At 35.1% G+C, this 25,464-nt stretch overlaps 1 protein-coding gene across 1 annotated transcript in view; it reads left to right on the forward strand.

Moving 5' to 3' along the window:
- Positions 1-10,506: 10,506 nt before the first annotated feature.
- Tbh (Tyramine beta hydroxylase) overlaps positions 10,507-25,464 on the forward strand; it is a 135,752-nt gene continuing 120,794 nt past the window's right edge. The window contains exon 1 of the mRNA XM_073974586.1: positions 10,507-10,777. The gene's annotated coding sequence lies outside the window, so the exon portion shown is untranslated. The remainder of the gene's footprint in view (positions 10,778-25,464) is intronic.

Here is a 25,464-nt window from a genome sequence, read left to right on the forward strand (position 1 = left end):
TATTTACACTTTGATACGACCAAAAATGTGCCTCATAGAAATAATGGTTTTAGACCCCAAGTATGTTTGTACGATATCCGTTTCAGACAATTTTGAGTAGATCTAGCAATGTCCGTCCGTCTGTCTGTCTGTCTGTCGGTCTGTCTGGCTGGTGCGCACGATAACTCTCGAACGGATCAATCGATTCGGTTCAAATTTTGGGTATCGAATTATTTTGTCCAGATTCAATTTATGTTCAAAGATGGGCAATATAGGTCCACTCCTTCAGGTACCTCCCCCACACATGTTCAAAAATTGTCGCAAAACTTGTGCGCACGATAAATTTTGTAGGGAAAAACCGATTTGTTCCATACTTTGCACATCGTGTAATTTCTACCAAACTTAGATGACGTTCCAATATGGACTCAATCGGTCCACTCCTTCGGGTATCTCCCATACAAAATTTCGGAAAAGTTCAGTTTAGGATCAGGTCTCGAATCGCTTTGATTTTTGTTTACGCATTGAAAACTCGTGAAAGAAAAAGACAAATTTTTGGGCGTATTCACTTTAACAAATACTTTTTATTTTTTGGGACACCCTAATGTTGGAGATTTCCCCGCACTGAGAACTAAAAATACATTATTACAGGTAATTCTGCAGAAAAAGGTGATTAAAACTTATAAAGACCGAAAAAGGATGGTAACCCTATATGGAGGCTGTAGTCAAAAGTGCGTCGATATAAAATTTCTTTATAAGGTGGTATTTTGAACTCTGAGCTCGTTATTATAACCTATTCGGTTAGAAGATTTGTTTGACATCTGCCCAAATAAATCGATATATAAATCATATGGGGAGTATACCAAATCATGGACCAATACTGACAATTTTTCTTACCATGCAAAATAATTGCTGGTACCGGATTACAGCAAATTTGGTTGAACAATGTATTGGTAACAGTACAATAAATTCACGCGAAATCTTGGACGAAGGACTGCAATATTTTTGTTAGTGTGTTTTTAGGCCACGAGGACCAATTGATAAAAATTTCAGTTGGATATATTATCTAGAAGTATTTTTGTCACACCTTCCCATGTAAGTGCCACCACAGTGCAATGTTGGAAGGGTATTATAAGTTTGTTTTGCTAACAATTCATGTAACGCAGCGAAATATTCGTCGTAGACCCCCAATGTTATATACCATTTTTATATCTCGACGAGATAAAGCGATATTGCGATGTGTGTCCGTCCATCCGTGTCCGTCTGTCCAGTAAAAATTGTAATTAAACTAGCGGCCGCAATTATGGACTAACCGTCACAAAACAAAAACAAACAAAATTTTTATCCCAATTTATAACTGCTCTGTAGGTCGCAATCATAGCCCGATCAGCGCGAAATTTTAAATAAGGTGTAAGCTTATGACAAACAAGTAAAAAAGTATCAGTCAACTTTGCTGACAGAGATATACCCTCAGCCCATGATACAATAAGAAGGTAGCAGCAACTGCCGTCTTTTTGGTAACATATGATGTCAAAATTTGACATAAATTCAATGCAATTGACACATTATGTTACCATCAGCTGGGCTGATGCTATCTTCTTATTGTATCATGCCTCAGCCTGTGTATATCGAAAAAATGTTTTCCCAAACAACGTATGTATTTAGGGGGTTTTAAAAATTTTGGATGTATGAACCGACAAAAATGTTGATTAGGATTAGAGATCAAAGGTTTTGCGGAGGATATACTTAAAAGAATGGATCGACATTGACCATTATATAAGTGGATCTCCAGCCACTACATATGGTGCCATAGGGGGTTTTTACACCCTTCGGGCTGTTCGCTCAAGAAGTATGGACTTGCCCCTGAAAAAAATTTTAGCATCGTAATTGAGGCACCGAATACAAATTGCTTCAACAAAAATTAAAGTGATTCGATTGCAGGTCTTAAAGTGAACTTATCCGAAATTTTTGTGGGAGGTACCGGATGGAGTGAACAAATATAGTCCATATTTGAATCTATATCTTGTAGATATATTAGGATGTGTAAAGTATGGACCAATTCGGCCACTCCCTTCATGAGTTAACGTACGAACAATTTTTCCGAACATTTTTGAACTTTTGTGGGGGAGGTACCTTAAGGAGTGGACCGATATGGCTTATATTCCAACTTAAACTATGTGTGGACAAAATGTTACTAAGGCCAAATTTTGGACCGAATCGGCAGATCCGTTCAAGAGTTATCTTGCGCTCCAACCACCTCACACGGTGTCATAGGGTCATTTTGCAACTTTGGGGCTATTTTCTCAGGAAGTGTGGACTTGCCCCTGATAAGACTTGTACCGTCGTATAGGGGGCAGTGAATGCAAGGTGCTAAAACAAAAATCAAAGCGATTCGAGAGCAGGTCCTAAACTGAACTTATCCCAAATTTTGTGTGGGAGGTACCCGAAGGAATGGACCGATTGAGTCGATATTGAAAACTCATCTAAGTCTGGTAGACATTTCACGATTTGCGAAGTATGGACCAAATCGGTTACTCCCCTCAAGAGTTATCGTACGTACAAATTTTCCGAACATTTTCGAACTTTTGTGAGGGAGGTACCGGAAGGAGTGGACCGATATAACCCAGACGGACGGACATTGCTCAATCGACTCCAAATTGTCTGAAACACATTTCGTCCAAACATACTTGGCGTCTAAAACCATTATTTCGATGAGGCACATTTTGCCCGTGAGTTATTTATGAAAGATCTCTCGATCTTTCCATTATGTTGATGTACGTGCTCAGATAACAAAGTTACAGCCTAGTATATACAGAAATTCCACAGTTTTAATTGTGTGTATAGTAACCATAACCACGCTAGAGTTCGCAGTTATAGTTTAATACTCACAAATTTTTACGCGATGTAAGCATTTTGGTCAAGGAAGATTTCAACAATTTTGGATAATGAGCGGATAGTTCGTACCTGGTGTACTTTTGTGGGAAAAATATCCAAATTAAATTTTTGGTCTATATTTACAATGTTTTTACAGTGTTTTATTTAACTTGCCTTGGTGTGTGTTTAGTTCAAATCTGGTAACTCATTTTTAACACGGTTGCAGCTAACCAACCGAACTAAAACTTTGCACACTTCTCAGATTTGGAAGACAATACACGAATATGAAATCAAAACCAATATTGGTTCATTTTTACACTGTTTTACAGAGTTTTATCTAATTTGCTTTTCAAATCTGGTAACTAATTTTGCACACAGTTGCAGTTGACCAATCGAACTTCAAATTTGCACACATTTCAGAATTGGATGACAATACATGAATATGAAATCAAAACCAATATTGGACCATTCTTACAGTGTTTTTACGGTGTCTAACTTAACCCCCTTTTCAAATCTAGTAACTGATTTTTAAAGCGGTTGCAGTTGACCAATCGAAGTTAAACTTTGCACACTTTTCAGATTTAGATGACAATACGTGAATATGAAACCAAAATCAATATGGGTCCATTTTTTCCTATAGCTCCCATTTAACGGTACCACACGATTTCCGGTATTTTGCTTTTCAAATCTGGTAACTCATTTCCCACACAGTTGCAGTTGACCAATCGAACTAAAACTTTGTAAACTTTTTAGATTTGGATGACAATACATGAATATGAAATCAAAACCAATATTGGTCCATTTTTACAGTGTTGTACAGTGTTCAAATTTACATGCTTTTCAAATCGGGTAACTCATTTTTAAGACAGTTGTAATTGACCAAGCGAACTAAAACTTTGCACACTTTTCAGATATGAATGACAATACATGGATATGAAATTAAAACCAATATTGGTCCATTTTTACACTGTTTTACAGTTTTTTATCTAATTTGCTTTTCAAATCTGGTAACTCATTTTTCACACAGTTGTAGTTGACCAATCGAACTAAAACTTTGTACACTTTTCAGATTTGGATGACAATACATGAATATGAAACCAAAATCAATATGGGTCCATTTTTTCCTGTAGCTCCCATCCAGCGGTACCACTCGATTTAAGGTATTTTATCGTCATTTTAAGCCCGTATTGGCTGCTTCTTGACAACTAGGTACAGAAACGTACCCATTAAAAATTATGGACATAGGTCCAGGTTTTGGTATAGCCCCATATAGCGGTACCGCCCGATTTCTAGTGTTTTATGGATTTTATCTTCATTTTTATACCGAATTGCATGTACTTTGCAATTTGGAGATCCCAGTGGTACAGAAATTTCTCCACCAAAAATTGTGACATAGGTCCAGGTTTTGATATAGCCACTATAAATGGTACACCCAAGGCATTTTAAAGTTTGTATCTACTTTTTCGGCCTAAATTGGTTATGGGGTTCCGTTGAAAATTGAAAGAGCACGTTGAGAGGGGAAGTTCGGAGGAGGTAGTTCGGCAGTGGTTTTTCGGTGTAAGTTGTTAGGAGTTAATGTGAATGTTGTTCGGAAGTTCCGAGGAGTTTGTTTGAAAGTTCGGATGAGGTTGTCCGGAGGAGATTTTGCGGAAGTTTGAATGAGGTGTTCGGAAGATCGGTGGAGGTTGTTCGAAGGGGTGGTGTTGTAAAGGTGGATGTTAGGAACTTCCACCCCCCTCCGAACTTCCAAACAACCTTCTCCGAACTTCCCCTTCTCAACTTGCCTTTTCCACATTCAGTCTAACTTGTTCACTACTACACACATCCACACACACAAGCACACAAACGGTCAAGAAATAAATACTTATTTCAAAATCTGACCCATGTACACAATTTTGGTGGGGACGTTTCTGTACAACTGGGAACTCGAAGACAAAATCCTCAAAACAACTTAAATCGGGTGGTACCGCTATATGGGCACCATCAGTAAATATCATTTGTAATCTCAAATATATACAAATAAAATTTAAAATCTTAAAAAAATGTATTTACAAAAAAATTAAAAATAATTATAAAATTAATAAGTTTCAGCGTTCTATTTTTAAATGCACTAAAAACTAGAAAATAAGTATGTAATTAAAAAACAAGTAAGCAAAGGCTATAGTCGGACAGGGCCGACCATACGATACCCTACACCACTACCCTGCGAGTTAGCTTTCAGCAAATCAAAGTTTCTTTTGGAGTCTGCAACCTTATCACATTAACAATATAATAATTATTCCACAAACATCACAGAAGGGACAGGGAGTGCACCACGATTCATATTACAGCAATAGTATGGGGCCTACAGTTTATCGCCGAGTCCGAAAGGCATGTCTTAAAAGACCACCTGTAGAGAAGTTGTACATGGTTGAAATACTCAGAAAATGTCGCCAACTTTACTGAGGGGTATTTTGCCATCGTTGGAAATTTGATGTTTAATGGCCGGTAATCGAACGCCCGACCTTCAGCGTGCAAGGCGGGTGTGCAAACAATTGTACCATGGTGGCACCAATAAGTAATTTTAGAACGGACATTTAGTCTGGACCTAATTTTTTGCATATTTTGACATATTTGCTAAACCATATGCAAGACTTTGTGCCCTAAATATCGCATCGAATTGGCTGAAAGTTTGTATTAAGTATTCGTTCATCACAATTTTCGACCTGAAATTTATCGGAATAGGTCCAGGTCTTCATATAGCTCCCATAGAACCGTACCTCCCGATACCCGGTATTTTGAAGGTTGTGGCCTCAATATCAAACTGAAATGGCTGACATTTTGTATTCAGTCTTCCTTGGAGGTAAAAAACTTTCCACCTGAAATTTGTCGTTATATGTCCACGTCTTCATATACATAGCTCCCGTAACCAGAACCTACCGATTTTCTGTACTTTGAAGGTTATGGTCTCAATATCCCTCCGAATTGGCTAAAATTTGGTATTAAGTCTTCATTGGGGGTATTCAACTTTCTGAAATTTGTCTGTATAGGTCTAGGCGTTCATATAGCTCCCATACAACGAAATCTCCCCATTTTCGACATTTTGAAGATTGTGGCTCTGGTTACAGATTTCTCTATTTTATTGACTTGTCTGAAGTGAATTTCAAACAGAAAAATGTACACATAAACATTTTAGAAGATATTATTGAAATATATGTAGCATACGAAAATATGTGAAATACAAAAATAATATTTGCATATGCATAATCTATACATTTTTGCATATGTGATATATTTCGATTGGAATTTAATTAGAAGCCAAAAATATGCAAATTTTACAAAAATAGGTGTTGCATAAAATTCCGCTGTCTACATATCATTGAGCTGATATTAATCGGGGTGCTCTCATTGATATGAGAGAAGGCTCCCTTGTCCCTACTGGAATGTTTGTGGAACAATTATATACAGTACATTTTAAGAAATATTCTTAAATTTGAAAATTGGCGTTGTTTAGCAATTTCTGCTACATCTTTAAATTTTGAACAATTGGACAGGTAATATGATAGGGTTCCACGCAATTTGTAAGAACTGGGAATTTGTCTGCCATGATAGAGAAAATTTGTAGCATGGGAGGAAGATGTGGTTCTCTTCACAAAACTCATTATATCTTAGGTAGTAGGTCCGTTACCAAGCACACATATTATTGCAATTTTCATCAGTGGAAAGATCGGTAGTTAATTTTTCATATATAGGCGACTTTGCCGGTATAATGCCTCCAGGGATTCAAATATGGACCAAAAATAAAATGTTTTTATTTAGCATACAAAAGTAATGGTCCATTGCACCCGCTAAATAATATCAGATCATCATCAAAAATTGTAGGCATCTTCTTCGACCTAAACCCATACCTCGTGCAAAATTTCGTGACTATTGATCTATAATTGCGACCTCTAGTATGCTATTGATTACATTACAAGCAAAACACTGGATATATTAGGCTGTAACTCTGTTATCTGACCACATAAATCAACATTATTGGCATTAATTAAAAGGACAAGAGTTGTCCTTCCAAATATTATTTATGTGGGCGGAATGTGTGGTCCAGGAATAAAGATATTACCGGTATATTAAAAATTTTCACAATTTTCACACAAAAGTTGTGGTCCATTTAACCCTCTAAACATCATCCGATCACCATTTCAAATTGCAAGCTTCTTCTTTGTCATACAATCTTACATTATTTAAAATTTCGAGGCGATCGGACTATAATTGCGACATACAGAGCCGCTACAAAATCGGATAAAAATTTTGTTTTTGGTCCATTTCACCCGCTTAATATTTCTCGATCATCACCAATAAGAATAGGGATCTATTCTGATCTGTACCCGACCTCCATACAAAATTTCGTGACGATCGGTCCATAATTGCGGCCTGGAGCGTGTTTACAATTTATAATGGACAGACGGACGGACGGACGGACGGACGGACAGACACACATCTCAAAATCGCTTTATCTCGTCGAGATATTAAGATTGGTATACCACATTGGGGGTCTCCGACGAATATTTCGCGGTGTTACATGAATTTTTACCAAAACAAACTTATAATACCCTTTTCCACATGTGGTATAGGGTATAAAAATTAAGTAACAGTGTTTTATTTATAAATGCACTTAAAAGCAGAAAATAATTTAGATGATGGAATCTCTCAAATAAAACGCTTGCCGTTCAATATTATCACAAGTTTTAATTTAAATGCAAGCGTTTTATTTGAGAGATTCCATCATCAAAATTATTTTCTGCTTTTAAGTGTATTTATAAATAAAACACTGTTACTTAATTTTTTTTTAATTACATACTTATATTTAACTTGCTTTGTTGTCTGTTTAATTCAAATCTAGTAACTCATTTTTCACTCAGTTGCGGTTGACCAATCGAACTCAAACTTTGCACACTTTTCAGATTTGGATGACAGTACATGAATACGAAACCAAAACAAATATGGGTCCATTATTTCCCATAGCCCCCATTAGCGGTACCACCTGATCGGTCTAATACTTTGGGTACCTCCCCCACAAAAGTTAGAAAATGCTCGCAAAAATTGTGCACACGACAAGTCTTGAAGAAAGTAACCGATTTGGTCCATACTTTGCACATCGTGAAATTTCTATCAGATTTAGATGAGGTTCTAGTATGGTCGGTCCACAACTTCCAGTGCCTCCCACACAAAATTTCGGAAAAGTTCAGTTTAGGACCTGTTCTCGAATCTCTTTGATTTTTGTTGTAGCAACTTGTATTCACTGCCTTCCATACAATGATACAAGTTTCATATGGGGCAAGTCCATACTTCCTGAGAAAATAGCCTGAAAGTGTGTAGTGGTTGGAGCACAAGGTAACTCTCGAACTGATCTGCCGATTCGGTCCAAAATTTGGCCTTTGTAATATTTTGTACAAACTTAGTTTAAGTTTGTGCGCACGATAACTGTTGAAAGGAGTGACCGGTTTGGTCCATACTTTACGCATCCTACTATATGTACCAGATTCCGGTACTTTCCTAATATTTTGTCCAAATTTAGTTTAACTTCTAAAATGGATGTACCTAGCGTATCTTCCTACAAAAGTTCAAAATTTGTGGTCCTGTTTACAGCGATATTATGTTTTCCGTGGACAAGTCCATGCTCCATACTGTTCCAAAAGTATATACGAAGACCCATTGAAATGACTAGTGGACGCGATATTTATCGAAAAGATATGACTCTCAAAATAAGATCTACATCTATAATCGAGTAAGTCGGTCCATTCCTTCAAGTACCTCCTCTGCAGCACTTTTCAACTTTAATCCTAATCCATATTTTCGTCGGCACAAAATACTAAAAATTTTAATTCACATAGGCTGATGGTATATCTCTGCCGTCAAAACCGACTGATACTTTTTTACTTGTTTTTTTTTTTAATTTTTTTAAAACTTTCACTCTTTACTTGTTTACAAATTATAGACTAGTCACGGTGAGCCTTAACTAATTTTAAATAGAAGGTGCTTACACCTCGGAAGTATTTGCTGATTCTGAAACTACAATGCTCATAGATGAGAAATATCATGAAACAAAAAAATCGCCGGTGGGATTTTAAAATAAATCGCGATTTAAGTTCACATTTTTAGGGGTTCTTAAGGTTTTGACGATTTTGCTTAGAAACCGCGAGCTCTATGTAAATGGATCTAAAGAAAATGTTGTAGCAGAGAAAATTCTCCACAAGATTGGCCTTTATGATATTTTCGTAGGTTTTACAGTTTTTGAGATATAGAAGTTCAAATTGAGACAATGCACTGACTGTATCCCTCCATATAAAACAGTGTCATTACTGCAATTTCTCAAATTAAACTTACATCATCTTGAAAATCGTACAACCTAGGAAAAAATAAATCATCCAATCTTGTAGAGAATTTTCAGAGCTTCAACATTTTATTTAGACTCATTTCGATACGACTTGCGGTTTCCAAGCAAAATCGTGAAAACCTAAAAACCTCTAAAATTTTGAATTTTGATCGCGATTTATTTAAAAATCCCTCCGGCGATTTTTTCTGATTTTTTTATTTTTCTTATCTATGAACATTGCTGTTTCAGAATCAGCGAAATTTTCCCATGTGTAAGCGGTTTTCATCAATAGTTAGTTAAGGCGCACTGAGCATTATATTGTTTTATAAGGAAGCGATACAGTAAGGGCATTGTCTCACTATGAACTTCTATATCTCAAAAACTGTAAAACCTACGAAAATATCATAAAGGTCAATCTTGTGGAGAATTTTCACAGCTACAACATATTTCTTAGGCCCATTTACACAGGACTCGCGGTTTCCATGCAAAATCGTGAAAACCTTAAGAACCCCTAAAAATGTGAACTTAAATTGCGATTTATTTTAAAATCCCTCCGGCAATTTTTTTTTGTTTCATGATACTTCTCATCTATGAGCATTGTAGTTTCAGAATCAGCAAAAACTTCCGAGGTGTAAGCACCTTCCATTTAAAATTAGTTAAGGCTCACCGTGTAGTTTTTTTAAATGTCAGCATTCCCATAAATAATTCCACCCATATTCTTTCTTATTTTTATATATAACCTTCTGAGCACTGACTACGTCTTGTTTAATATTAAATATCTGATCAATTAATAAATTACTTTACAATAAAAAATTAAGAATGATTATATTAAAAATACTTCCAGTCGTTAACCTTTTTCTTAATAAAATTGGGACAGTGTCATTTTGTTGATAACATCTTCTTCTTCAATGAAACAAGGATTACCTTGGAGAAAGCCATTCGAATGGATTATTATGAAAGGACATCTAAGGCAAAATAACCATTGTGACCAAAGGCAGTTTGGCCTCAATCATAAATCTTAATATTTTCGGGAATTGATTTATAACTCTAATACATCACTAAAGCAAGTATCAAACATCATAAAACACTTCCAACACATTGTCGACGTATAAGTGTTATATATTATTATTGACGCAACACTTATACGCCACCATAGTCTTCTTATCATGAATCAAAATTGCATTGAACACACAACGAAACGGAAGTAAATGCCGCTTACACATTCGAACATAACACAACATCGAACGTGTTTGATGCCATAAACGTAGTTGTGTATAAAATGAATGTACCATTCAATTGTGAACGCAGTTTCATCTAAGATTTCGTGTGCTCAAGACATAAGACACGGTAAACGGAAGCCAGTGTTGTGTTCTTAAAAAGAAAGTTTTTGTTTTTGGCAAAGTCAAATTAGTATTACAAAAAGCAAAAAAATCGCACAATGAAAGAAAAAAATATGTAATTTGAAGTTATCACAAAAATAAATCGAAAAAATAATCCCATTACACGAAGAGTTTAACACAATAGCACAGAAGTGAAGAGTAAAGTGAAAACAAAAAAAAAAAAAAAAAAAATAGAGTAAGTGCAAACAGATATTAAGAGGATGTGGGGGAGTACACAGATATAGTACATCTGCTCGATGAGTTAAAGTAAAGGAAAAACCCCTAGACGAACATCAATAAGTAAAGTTTGAAAATGAAAATTGTTAAAAGAATGTTGTGCAGCACCTCGTAAATGTGTGTATGTGCATGGAATGTACCTGATGTATATGTGTGTGTGTGAATTTGTGTCAGAGTGTATGTTCGCAGTGCACCAAAGGATAACTGGAGCCAATGGAATATTTGCAAAACAAACAACTTGCATTGTGTCTAGGACAACCTGCGACTGGTTGTCTGTAAAATCGTCCAAAGTTTAGCCATTCTTTTGTTTTCGATATCTTGATATGCCGGTTTGCTCGTTTCGTGCCAAATGTGTTTTGTGGGGGACGGGTGTTGAAATGATGGTCGTCTCCCTATAGTTTGCGTGCTTATTCAGTGGTACTTTCATTGTTTGTTTAGCCATCGAATGTTGTCATAGAAAACAACATTAAGTCAACAAAGGCAAAACATTAAATTTGTTTACACAGAAGAAGAAAAAAAAGAAATGTGTAGAAAGAGCAGAGTGGCTGAAAATAAACACCAGTGAATAAATACATCTGCTTACATATGAAAGTGTGATAGTGTTAACAGAAGTGGAGTAAACACATGCAGTATTACGGATTAACCTTATTATTATACATCATGTTGAAATGTCCTGTCCTGGTTACTTGGAATAACTGTCAATGTTGATAATTGTCAGTTGTGATATGATGACGATGAGGATTATTATTGTGTTGCATATGACAACCTTTTAAGAGGATTATGTAAAGGACTTTGTAAATGTAGTATGCGGTCTTGTTACATTTCAAGGACTTGGAAATGCCTGTCTTTTTAATAGGCTAAATGAGTTAATATGAGGCATTTCATGATAAAATATATGTTATAAAAAGAAGTCATTTAAGAATAATGGCCTTGTGATAACCAGCAAAAGCTTACCAAAGTAAGGATAGATGGAAATAAGGAATATCGATGTTGATAGATGTGCCACATTTTGTGGTGGGTTGAGACAGAACATTAGTTAAATAATATAAACTGAGATATCAACTTTAACTTCTTCGTGAATCACGAACATCTCAGAAGCATTACCGAAAATCATCTACTCATCAGCAAGTGGGGCATGATAATAATTTATGTCAATGATATTGGTATATCTAAGTCAGGTTCTTAAATAGGGCACCCGGCAGACATTTTAGAGTGGGCTGCCTTAATGGTCATGTTTACGGGGCCAAATAGTCGCAAATAAAATCCAAATTTTAATTTTTGCGATTTTAATTGTAATGACGAATATCACAGCTTTGGGTGGGGACTTTCCAAAATCAAGGCCTGACTATGAAAGTAAAAGACCCCATCTTTATAATGATGCAAACTAGGTCGGCGTTGGTGACCAATTAACGGAGATATCGCACTAGTCGGTAATACATCGCATTTGTCCACTTTTTGGAAACCACGCTACAGGTCGCAATTTTGATCGGATCGTCACTAAATTGTGACCCTTAATGGTGGTCTCACAGATGAAGAAGCCTATTGAATTTGGTGGTGGTCGAATAATATTTAGGGGTCGTAATGGGCAAAAAACTTATTTGGATAAAAGACAACGTTTTTTCCAAAGCGAATATCTCAGCTTCTATATGGGGTATACCAAATGAAAGTAGAAAATATCACCTTACTAATGATGCAAAGTAGGTTCTCGTAGGTGATCAAACAACGAAGATATGACAATAGTCGCAAATAAAACCCAACTTTTTATTTTTGCGATTTTAATTATAATGCGAATATCACTGCTTTGGTTGGCGACTTTCCAAAAGCAAAGCCTGACTATGAAAGTAGAAAATTCCATCTTTACAATGATGTAAAGCAGGTTGCCGTAGGTAACCAACTAACGGAGATATCGCAATAATCGTTAATACATCCCATTTTTCCATTTTTTTGGAAATCACGTTACAGGTCGCAATTTTGATCAGGAAATTTCGAGGGTTAATGTAGGTCTAACAGAGGAAGAAGGCTATTGATTTTGGTGATGGTCGGATAATATTTGGTGGTCGGAATGAGCAAAAAATGTATTTGGATAAAAAGACAACGTTTTTTTCCGAAGCGAATATCTCAGCTTCTATATGGGGTATACCAAAAGCAAAACCTGACATTGAAAGTAAAAAATATCACCTTTGCAACGATGTAGATTGTCGTAGGTCGTCAAAGAACGAAGATATCGTTATAGCCGCTAATAGAACACAACTTTTCATTTTTGCGATTTTAATAATAATGACGAATATCACAGCTTTGGTTCGGGACCTTCCAAAAGCAAAGTCTGACAATGAAAATAAAAAAATTCAATCTTTACAATGATGTAAAGCAGGTTGCCGTAGGTATCCAAATGACGGAGATATCACAATAGTCGGTAATACATCCCATTTTTTAATTTTTTTATAATCACGCTACACGTCGCAATTAGGTTGCATCGTCACGAAATTTTAGGTGTTAATGGGGGTCCCACAGAGGAAAAAACCTTTTGATTTTTGATAATTATAATTCGGATATTATTCAGGGGTCGGAATGTGAAAAAAAATATTTGGAGAAAAGGCCAACGTTTTATTTCAAAGCTAATATCTCTCTTCTGTAGGAGGTATATCGAAAGCAAAAACTGGCAAAGAAAGTAGAAAATATCACCTTTACAACGATGTGAAGTATGTTGTCATAGGAGGTCAAACAACAGAGATATCGCAATAGTCGGTAATGCATCCCTTTTTTCCATTTTTCACGAAATTTTGGGAGTTGATGGGGGCCTAACAGAGAAAGAATTCTATTGATGGTTGGCGCCCATCCCACTTTTCCATTTTTTTATTTGGGTTGCACTGACGATGCACTTAAATGCGTTTCAACAAAATTGACCTGTGTTAATGAAGACATTCAGAGCAAAGGCGCTAAGCTATCCCAATTTTTATATTTTGAATTTTACTAGTCAAGAACTTATGAAAAGGGGTAGTGGTGTACGGTATCACATAGCCGGCCCCGGCCCGACTATAGCCTTGGACCACTTGTTTTTCATCATAAATTAATTATTGTGTCTAATATAGACGTTATATTCAGAAAAAAGAAAGTCAGGTAAACGGATTTGGGAAACTATGCTAAATTTGGGTTATTCCAATAATAATGGTAAATCCGCCAAAAAAATCGCTAAAATCAGCTCTCATAAGCTAAGAACTGTATACAACATCATATACCGCACCGAGAGCGAAGGAAGGCTCAAACTAAAGACGTTACATGGCAGGCCAAAATAGTAATCCCACGAATTGACAAAAGAATGACTAAAGAAATTGACGAAAGATCCCAAAGCAGCACCAGAAAATTGCTTTTTTTAATTAAAAAAGATTTTGGACTCACATGGAATAGTCAGAAAAGTGCTTCAAGCCTTCATCACGTGTGTCTGGGTAAAAACCATTTCCCTCCCAGCACAACTAGTCAGACTTGTTACAAACAACATTTCACGCCATCTTTAGTATTGGGATAACGTTATATTTTCTGATTAGACTTAAATTATGTTATCACGATGGGCCTCAAAAAGTGTTGAGAAAAGCCCTTACAGCCATGGAAAACAAAAATTTAAAACATACCGTAAAGTTCGGAAAACTTCCAGTTATGATATGGGGTTGTATATAAAACAGTTGCGTTGGTACTATCCAGATTTTGGAGGACCAATGACAGAGGAGTTTTATTTAGATGTTTCCGGAAAATTCTAACTAATTGCAATATAAGATAATGGCTCTAAGCATAAATCTTATTTATGTAGGACTTGATTGTTGTACAACTGCACCAAAGTCATTATTAACACCGCAGTCCAAAGTCTAGATATTAACCCCATCGACAATTCATGGGTACACCTGGGGGGGTTATTGATGTCCAATGTGGGCATACGAAATATTAGAACCAACTTTTCTTAAAATACCGCGAAAGACTGACAAGTTGTGAATTTTCCAATTCTTCAGTTGACAGTGCAAATAATGGGTTGTTCTCCTGTTTGTTAATTTTAAGAACATTTTTAGTGAAATTTAGCTACCTTTTTATTTTATTTTATTAATAAACATGTGTTACCAGTTTAAACAAAAATATTTATAATGATAATTATTTATACCAATATATTAATGTTTTATTTTAAATTTTGCAATAATTTTGGTTTTGCAATAATTAAGTTGACTAACTGTATTTGTTGAATTATGCCATACTCGTAGTAAGTAAGCTGTAATTCCTTGAATTTTGGAGATATCACCCTGAAAATTTGACATAATATAAAGTAGAAGTCGTAGACAAAATAGAAAAAAACGAATTTTTTGAGTTATGCCACTCGTTGAGTAAATGAGCGATATACATAAGAGCTATATAAAAATCTGAACCGATTTTTACGAATATAAATAGCGTTCGCTCTTAGACCAAATAAGTGATCTTCTCTGATTTTTATATGAATAGAACAATAAATGCGACATGTATTTTGATTACAAAAATTAGAAGGGTTTCGCTGAGCATAATTTTCTTGAATACGAAATTTTGAATCGGTCCGGGCATACCTACATATGGTCATGTCTAGTACATGCTAAAATAGCAGATATATGTATACCACACACATATGGACATTAGGGTTATAACTTTTTGGATTATTCGACATTACCATTGGTATATTCGACATTGCAATTGGAATATTCGACATTACCGTTAAAATCCAAACAAGTAAGAAACGATAAATAAGAACGATATTAAAACAATAGGCGCTGCGAAATTCTTTAACAAATATTTAGCCCTTTTTCACCACGGGACATTCCTGATATTTTTAGAAAAATTCATGAAATTAGGTTCAGATGTTTTTGAAGTATAATGTAATGAAAAGAGTGGGCGTGATCATCAGTTTTCAAGATATAACTTATTTCAAAATTGGGCTTAGTCGGGTCAAATATGATCCTAGGGTAGGAGACACAACAACCAGTGTCTCCCAAAATTAATGCTCAAACTTATATAGTCAAAAGTTTTACGTTACATACAAACATACATACATACATATGTATAGCGCTTAAAAAATGGACGTGGGTACTCCAAATGGTACCCCAAATCCTCGCAAATAGCAAAATAAGTGAGCCACTACCCCTGTGTATAAGCTTTCACTCGTAAACATTTCTTTTAGGGAGATACTAACGTTTTCACGTATCTGGTTTTATACCATATGACTCTTAAGGCGAACTGAAATAAACTAATTAATATTTAATTTCATATTTGACTACTGTCGACATCTACTTGGTACTGATTGAAAGTTTTGCTGGTCTTCTTGATTAGCATTTAACATGTGTTTAATACACCAAATAGAAGCAGAGGTATTTGTCATTAAGTAAAAAATTTAGATGGATTAGTTTCAATATCGAACACTTTCCTTGGAATAGTCGTCTTTTTTTAACATCACAAGCATTTCACCAATTTTGGTAACCCAATTCGGAACATTTTAAACCTCAGAATGTCTTCATTGTTCAAACGCTTCCAACCGAAGCTGAGATACTCGTCAGCACAATTCATCTTAAATTTTTCCATTGACGGGTTTTCCTTTTGGAATACTGAAGCGGAGATATGCGCATATGAATAAAACTTTGAATGTTCTCCACATAAGTTTTTTTGCCCATTGCGACGCCTGAATATTATCCTACTATTACCAAAATCAATAGGCTTCTTCCTATATGGAACCCCTATTAACCCCCAACATTTCGTTAGGATCATTGTAAATATGGGATTTAATACTTTCATAGTCAGGCTTTGCTTTTGGAATGTCCCCAAGCAAAGCTGTAATATTCTTCATTATAATTAAAATCGCAAAAATGTTAGGTTTTATTTGCGACTATTGTTGTTGTTTGACCACCTTTTGCTTCTGGTATGTATATCCCTGAGATATTCGCTTTAAAAAAAAAACGTTGACTTTTTATCCAAATAAGTTTTTTGCCCATACCGTCCTCTAAGTATTATCCGACCATCACCAAAATCAATAGGCCAATATTTGGTGACGATCCGATCAAAATTGCGACCTGTAGCGTGATTACAAGGTTTAGATGGACAGACGGACGGACACACAAAGCCAGATCGACTCAGCTCGTCGAGACATTCATTTTGGTATATATAACTATAGGTCTACGACCATTTTTTTGATGCGTTACAAACTTTTTGGCCAAAACCTCCCTACATAGTGGTGTAGGGGTTGAATATACATTACTACGCAAACCTTGAACATTTGCTGTAAATTTCATGAAAACCATTGAGATATAACATATTTTAAACAGCAGGCGTGGTCGGGTCTTTTGGTCCCAAAGGAGTACCTGTATTTGGAAATGCAATTGGTTATCAAGGTTATCCAAAATTTTTCCAAATATAACATTTTTAAAAGCCAGTAAGGAAAGGATCTGCGTCTGGCCGACTATACGATACCCTACACCACCACGATTTCAATATAAGTTTTTTCTAGAACAATTTCCGTTAAATTTCCCAAATTTTATCAAAATATCTGTACGACCTTGTGTTGGTTCGGAGATATATCAAAATCGGAAACGATTTTCAGAGCATTTAATGCACTTGTGGTCGTGGTAAAATGTGGAATCCATATTTGATTTTTGTAGTGAACAACACCATCTCAGTTTTTCCCTGGATTCAGTCTCAGTTTATATCTTGTGCGTATGTTACCAGTGATTTTATGGCTCCGTTCATGGTGTCACTCAGTCCGGACGGAACAAGCCAGGAACGTGTATTAACGCATCGCCCACTTAAGCAACTACCTTAATCGACATTTGGTAAAATTTGCTTAGGATTTCTTTAATGACAAAGGGCCAAAGCAGTAAAGTACATAAATGGAAAATTACAGCCAGTTCAGTTAAACATTGTAATAAAATTCCCAAAATACACAAAAACGATAACACTGTGCAACATTCAAACTGAGGATTTTTTTAAAGTACAGACCCAAACGACAATAAACCCTAGTTTGGTTTTGTTGTGTCAGATCCGACTCGGATTTTATGGCCCCATCTAAACATGGTTAAATATTGGGTTTTTAAAGAAATTTGGGGCTATATCTCTGAAACCAATGCGAATCTTCTTCTGACCTCTGAAGCAAATTTGTAGATAAGGACAAGAATAAAATATTTGGAGAGATAATAAACTCGAAAAACTACATTTATTGCCTCAAATTTCTAAATATATGAAAAATTTCACAATTTTTATACATTTCGCACCGTATCTTCAAAACTGTTAATTTTTTTTTTTTTGGAAATTTTTTCTTTTGGAAAAATATTCCCTGGAATGTAATACACAACTCTTCAGAACATGTCATTGTTGTAAAATGACTCTATACCGTTGTTTTCAGTAAATTTTTCAACGACGATTTATTCAAAATGTCAATAATGTAGTGAAATCCGAAATGCGAGAATAAACTGTTGGTGTGAACTGTGTACGTATTTCAAGTGTTATAAAATATATGATGCAAATACGGCTGAAATAACATGAAGTAAGCATTTTAGAGTTTCAGGATGTTCTAAAGAATTGTTGAGAACTTTATTTGGAAGATTTTTGCAAAAGGTTTCTTGGTTCAACTTGCAATAGTTTAGCCGATACTGACCAGAATTTCCGCAATTATGTAAAATTTTCTATATTTTATAGATTTTGATGCCCTAGATGGAGTTTTTCTTATGTGGTTTATTCAAAGGATAAGTTCTACTAGGTTAGGGCTACAATATTAAATAATAAAGGCCTGATAAATGCATTGTAGATTTAGCCCGGTTTAGATGAGGCCATAAAATCCGCACTGGATCTGACAGGACAATACCCTACTAGGGTAGTCTAAATACAGTATCGGCCAAAACTAAAGCACCCCCTCAGTAAATTTTTTGAAATGATAATTTTTGTATGAAAACTAAATTATAAATTTATTTTTTATTTTTCTTTTTATTTATTTATATCTTTATAATTTAAAAATACAAAAATAAGGAGATCAGAATTTAATAAACAAAAGTTAAAATTCAAAAAATATTTTAGGTCGCAAATATAAGCGGACAAAACTAAAGCACCCCCAATTTGAGGTACAATAAAAACTATTGAAATCAATATTTCGTTGCGTATTCTCTATTCTGAATGACACAATCACATCTTTTTGGAATAGAAGATACTAAATTATTAATTACAGCAGGTGAAATAATTGATTTTCGGAAAATTTAGCTTTAATCCTCAAAATACTGAAAATCGGAAGGTACCGTTATATGGAGGCTATACCCAAACGTGGACCCAGGTCCACGATTTTTGGTGGCTATGTTTTGTGACCACTAAGAACCCTAAGTACCAAATTACAGCTAATTTAGTAGAAAAATGTGGCTTAAATATCCGAAATACCGAAGATCTGAAGGTACCGCTATAAGGGGGCTATACCAAAACATTAGCCGATCATGTTAATATTCATCCAAAAATGATGCTACAGCATTCTCTGGTCAAATACTAAATCCCTTAAGTTTAGAAATTAGCAAAAGAACGAATTGCGAAAGAACGGTAGACGCCGGCTTATTCAGTCGACGACCAACAAAAAACCTTCAGCCTCCATGTTTTAGAGCTTCTTTGCAATATTTAGGATTTAACGGTTGCCCATTTGATCCAAGCCTTTTATCATCTGAATACTTTAAATTAAACATAGATTCATCGGAAAACAGTTCAAATGGGTCTTGGCGAGTGCCAGTCTGGCTACTTCATTTTTAGTCGATAGGAAATGTTTTTTTTTTTGCTGGTCGTCGACTGAATAAGCCGGCGTCTATCGTTCTTCTGCAATTCGTTCTTTTGCTAATTTTTAAACTTAAGGGATTTAGTATTTGACCAGAGAATGCTGTAGCATCATTTTTGGATGAATATGAACAATATCGGCTAATGTTTTGGTAGCGGTACCTTCCGATCTTCGGTATTTCGGATATTTAAGCCACATTTTCCTACTAAATTAGCTGTAATTTGGTACTTAGGGTTCTTAGTGGTCACAAAACATAGCCACCAAAAATCGTGGACCTGGGTCCACTTTTGGGTATAGCCTCCATATAACGGTACCTTCCGATTTTCAGTATTTTGAGGATTTAAGCTAAATTTTCCGCAAATCAATTATTTCGCCTGCAGTAATTAATAATTGAGTATCCTTTATGCCTAAAAGATGTGATTGTGTCATCCAGAATAGAGGATAAGCAACGAAATATTGATTTCAATAGTTTTTGCTGTACCTCAAATGGGGGGGTGCTTTAGTTTTGTCCGCTTATATTTGCGACCTAAAATATTTTTTGAATTTTAACTTTTGTTTATTAATTTCTGATCTCCTTATTTTTGTATTTTTAAATTATAGAGATATAAATAAATAAAAAGAAAAATAAAAAATAAATTTAAAATTTAGTTTTCATACAAAAATTATCATTTCAAAAAAATTTACTGAGGGGGTGCTTTAGTTTTGGCCGATACTGTATGTACTTTCTAAAAATGCATACTAGAAGTTGTTTGCATTTTCAGTGTTGCATAGTGTAATTGGCCTTTATAGGGGGCTATACCAAACGGACTTATCACAATTTTTGGTGAAGATCTTTTGCGACCAAGGGGAAACTCAAATATTAAGTTATAGATAGTTCGGTCAAAACCTGTAGCTAAAATTCTAAAAATATGGAAATTCGTGAGTTACCGTTATATTGGGGGTATGCAAAAACGAGGACCTACATGTATGTTGTTTGCAACTTCTCACATATATCAATTTTATTTGTCTGGGTTCCAACATATTTGTTATGAGTGGAGAGAGGGTTTTTGTCAAAGAGCGTAACAACAGGGCTCTTGCTTATTTTATAATAAAGAGCTGGGTGTGTGGTGTAATAGAAGACGCAGAAGCGAAGACGGAAACTAGTGTGTTTCATGTTTGCTGTTGTTGCGATTTTTTCTTCCACAAGCAGGCATTTTGTTGTGTAACTCACAGTTAATCAACCTAGCAAGGGAACAGAAAAAAGGTATGAATTAATTTTGTTCTTTTTTCTTCAGTTTCCTAAAGACAATCTTTGAGTAAAAATTGTAAAATGAGTGAATAAATCTGTGTTTTGTGTTTTCTTAAATACATTTTATAATTTTTTTGTTTGTTTTGTTTATTGTTGAAGTTCAATCTCATTCTCGATTGTTTGAGTGGAGTATTCCCCCATTGGCTCAACTTCATTTATTACTCTCTATTACAGAGAGTAATGTTTTTCAAAACGAACTGACAGTGTTGCAAAATTTTACTGATCGCTACCAATATCATGATTTCATCCCGGCGAAGGGAATTATCAATTGGCTTCTCAGTTTTTGAAATGATGCCTTTTTAGCGAAAAACCGAACTCTTTAAGTGTCTAGTATTCTCATGTGAACGAGAATCGCACTCACTTTTCGGCTTTTCCAAAGAAACACCAAAATCAAAATATTTTGCAACATGTCAGCACGTATCAACTAAGAATTCTTCGAATTCTGTGAGTTGAAAAGAACACCAACACAGTTGCCTGTGAGGTTGTTTATTGGAATTTTGTTTTTTTGTTTTTAACAAAGCTCCAAATCGCCCGTGCCTCGGCTGTTTTTTGTTTGTTTTGTTTATTGTTGAAGTTCAATCTCATTCTCGATTGTTTGAGTGGAGTATTCCCCCATTGGCTCAACTTCATTTATTACTCTCTATTACAGAGAGTAATGTTTTTCAAAACGAACTGACAGTGTTGCAAAATTTTACTGATCGCTACCAATATCATGATTTCATCCCGGCGAAGGGAATTATCAATTGGCTTCTCAGTTTTTGAAATGATGCCTTTTTAGCGAAAAACCGAACTCTTTAAGTGTCTAGTATTCTCATGTGAACGAGAATCGCACTCACTTTTCGGCTTTTCCAAAGAAACACCAAAATCAAAATATTTTGCAACATGTCAGCACGTATCAACTAAGAATTCTTCGAATTCTGTGAGTTGAAAAGAACACCAACACAGTTGCCTGTGAGGTTGTTTATTGGAATTTTGTTTTTTTGTTTTTAACAAAGCTCCAAATCGCCCGTGCCTCAGCTGTTTTTTGTTTGTTTTGTTTATTGTTGAACATTTTATAATTGGAAGTTCTATAACTGAATCAAAGAGGTGATATTTATTGGACAAAGAAGAAATCGCATTAATTATTGGTAATAACATTATTAAAATTTTCATATACATGCATATAGTTATATACATTATACTAGCAAATGCCCGCTACTTGGTATGCGGAAAGGGAATAAAATATATATGAACAATATTTAATATGGAAGAGGTGAACACTGGCGATCCTGTTGTACTAAAACCTATTTTAATATCAACATTTAATTGATTTAATTCCTTTTAATGCTGTATACTGTAGTTAGAATTTCCCAAAAAAAATATCTGCCGTATCGCACCTACTATATTTATACCCTCAGCCTTTAGGCTAAAGAGGGTATTAACACTTTGATACGGCCAAAAATGTGCCTCATCGAAATAATGGTTTTAGACCCCAAGTATGTTTGTACGATATCCGTTTCAGACAATTTTGAGTAGATCTAGCAATGTTCGTCAGTCTCTCTGTCTGTCTGGCTGGCTGGTGCGCACGATAACTCTCGAACGGATCAATAGATTCGGTTCAAATTTTGGGTATCGAAATATTTTGTCTAGATTTGATTTAAGTTCGAAGATGGGCCATATCGGTCCACTCCTTCAGGTACCTCCCCCACAAAAGTTCAAAAATGTTCGGAAAAATTGTCCGAACGATAAATTTGAAGGGAGTAACCGATTTGGTCCATACTTTGTATATCGTAAACATTCTACAAGTGGAAGATGAGGTTCCAATATGGCCTCAATCGGTCCACTACTTCGAGTACCTCCCACACAAAATTTCGGTAAAGTCCATCTCCCGAATCGCTTTGGTTTTTGTGTTAGCAACTTGTATTCACTGCCCTCCATACGACGGTACAAGTTTCATTAAGGGCAAGTCCATACTTCCAGAAAAAATAGCCAGAAAGTTGTAAAAAAACCCTATGACACCGTGTGAGGTGGTTGGAGCGCAAAATTAATCTAGAACGGATCTGCCGATTCGGTCCAAAACTTGGCCTTAGTAATATTTTGTCCAAACATAGTCTAAGTTTGAAGATAAGCCATATCGGTCCACTTCTTCATGTACCTCCCCCACAAAAGTTCAAAAATGTTCGGAAAATTTGTTCATACGGTAACTCTTAAAGGGAGTGGCCGAATTGGTCTATACTTTACACATCCTAATATGGGCTATATTTGTCCAATCCATCCGGTACCTCCCACACAAAATGTCGGATAAGTCCACTTTAAGACCTGCTATCGAATCACTTTGATTTTTGTTAAAGCACCTTGCATTCTCTGCCTCAATTACGATGGTAAACGTTTTTTCAGGGGCAAGTCCATACTTCTTGAGTAAACATCCCGAAGTGTGTAAAAACCACATATGGCACCATATGTAGTGGCTGAAGATCCACTTCCATAATGGTCAATGTAGATCCATCCTTTCAGTATCTCCTCCGCAAAACTTTTGATCCCTAATCCTAATGAACATTTTTGTCAATTCAAATTCCCAAAATTTATAAAAACCCCTAAATACATACATACGTTTTTTGGGAAAAAATTGTTTCAATATATACAGGCTGAGGGTATATCTCTGTCGGCAAAGCCGACTGATTTTTTTTGATTGTTTTAATTTCGAATTACCAAAACTACGACCTCATATCACAGACATACACCAACAGCTATTCATATTCAGACTTGACTTCTGGTTTTACCCCTTCACTAACACAGCATTCCCTTCCAGTACGAGTTTCCAAACACTAAACTTTATCTCACCCTTTCACAACAATTCAGGGTTCTAGCTTCAGCGGTTTCGCCAAGAACCCGAAAATTGTACGAATGCCGAAAATTCTAGAACCTAATTTTCGGAATTCAAAATGGCCACAAAAATTCGTATATCACCATATAACGGTACCCCTCGACTTAGTGTATTTTAAAAATTGAACAAATCTATATTGCCAAATTTTCTTTAAATTTGAACCTTGTATACTCAGAGGATACAAAAGTTTCATTAAAAAAATGTCTACTTCAATCCACTTTTATTAGAAGAGATATTTTGAAGACTTAGAGTATTTTAAAGATTTTATGCACATTTTCCGACCGAAATTCGGAATTTGTGGCATGAAAGGTTAGAAAAAAACTATTTTATAAAAAATTTTACTTAATGTGGATGGGTATGTTAACCGTATATAACGGTACATTTTTTGATGCATTTCAATTTAAGCCTTTTTATTATCAGGGGATAATAACCTTCTAGTTAACAATATTGTCACATTGAACCACGTTTTCAAATTAACATAAAAAAACAAAAAAAAAAAAATTAAAAGATACTTCACGTTTAACTACATACTTCCAGTACATTATTTAGAAACACCTTCGCGTTAGCATAAAATCAATAGAACAATATTCAGTACAAGTTTTCAAACTCCGAACTTTATCTCAAATATCAGAAAGATCTTTTTAACAAATATTTTTCCATTTCGTAGTTTTTTGTCCAAATTATATAATCCAAGACAAATGTTTCAAAAATTACTTCTAATATTCAACATAAATACCAACCGCAATTCACTTTTCCAGCTTTATCTGTTTCTCTGAAACCAATTATAATACTATTTAGTACTTTCTGTACAAATAAGTAAGAATTATCAAAACCTCCTTTCTACCTCCTCTCTAAACACCAATTTCTAATCTAATACCGAATTTCAAAATTCCAGTTCTACCCCTTTACAAAATCACAAATTGAACAAAATTCTGTACCATACAGTAAATACCAAATGTACCAAATTTTGTAACATTTAGCACTTTTCGTACACGACTTTTCAATAACTACTTTCATATATCTGCAATGTTTTTCTTTGTTACTTTCCATTTGTGACCCTCATTCCAAATTTCAGGATTCCAACTCAATCCGTCCACCCAATTTCAAACTGTACTAAATTTAGTACCATTTCGTACTTTTCGTACCCTTATAGTTCGAATTTCCAAAAACCTTTCATTGTTACTTTTCATCAGTAATCCTCATTCCAAATTTCGGGATTCCAGCTCTATCTGCTCACCCAAATCCAAATTGTACTAAATTTAGTATCATTTAATATATTTAGTAACCCTCAAAATCCAATTTGTACTAAATTTAGTACCATTTATTATTTTTCGTGCACATATATTTCGAATTTCCAAAAACTTTTCTATGTTACTTTCCATTAGTGACCGTCTTTCCAAATTTCAGGATTCCAACCCAATCCGTTCACCCAAATTCAAATTGTACGAAATTTAGTACCATTTCATACTTCTCGTACCCTTATAATTCGAATTTCCAAAAACCTTTCATTGTTACTCTTCATCAGTGGCCCTCATTCAAAATTTCAAGATTCCAGCTCTATCCGTTCACCCAAATCCAAATTGTACTAAATTTGGTACCATTTAGTACTTTTCGTGCACTTATAGTTCGATTTTCCAAAAATCTTTCATAGTTACTCTTCATCAGTGACCCTCATTCCAAATTTCGGGATTCCAGCTCTATCTGTTC

Source organism: Musca autumnalis, unplaced genomic scaffold (assembly GCF_047663935.1).
Source record: "Musca autumnalis isolate F117 unplaced genomic scaffold, ASM4766393v1 scaffold_3, whole genome shotgun sequence".
Taxonomy (NCBI): Eukaryota; Metazoa; Arthropoda; class Insecta; order Diptera; family Muscidae; genus Musca; species Musca autumnalis.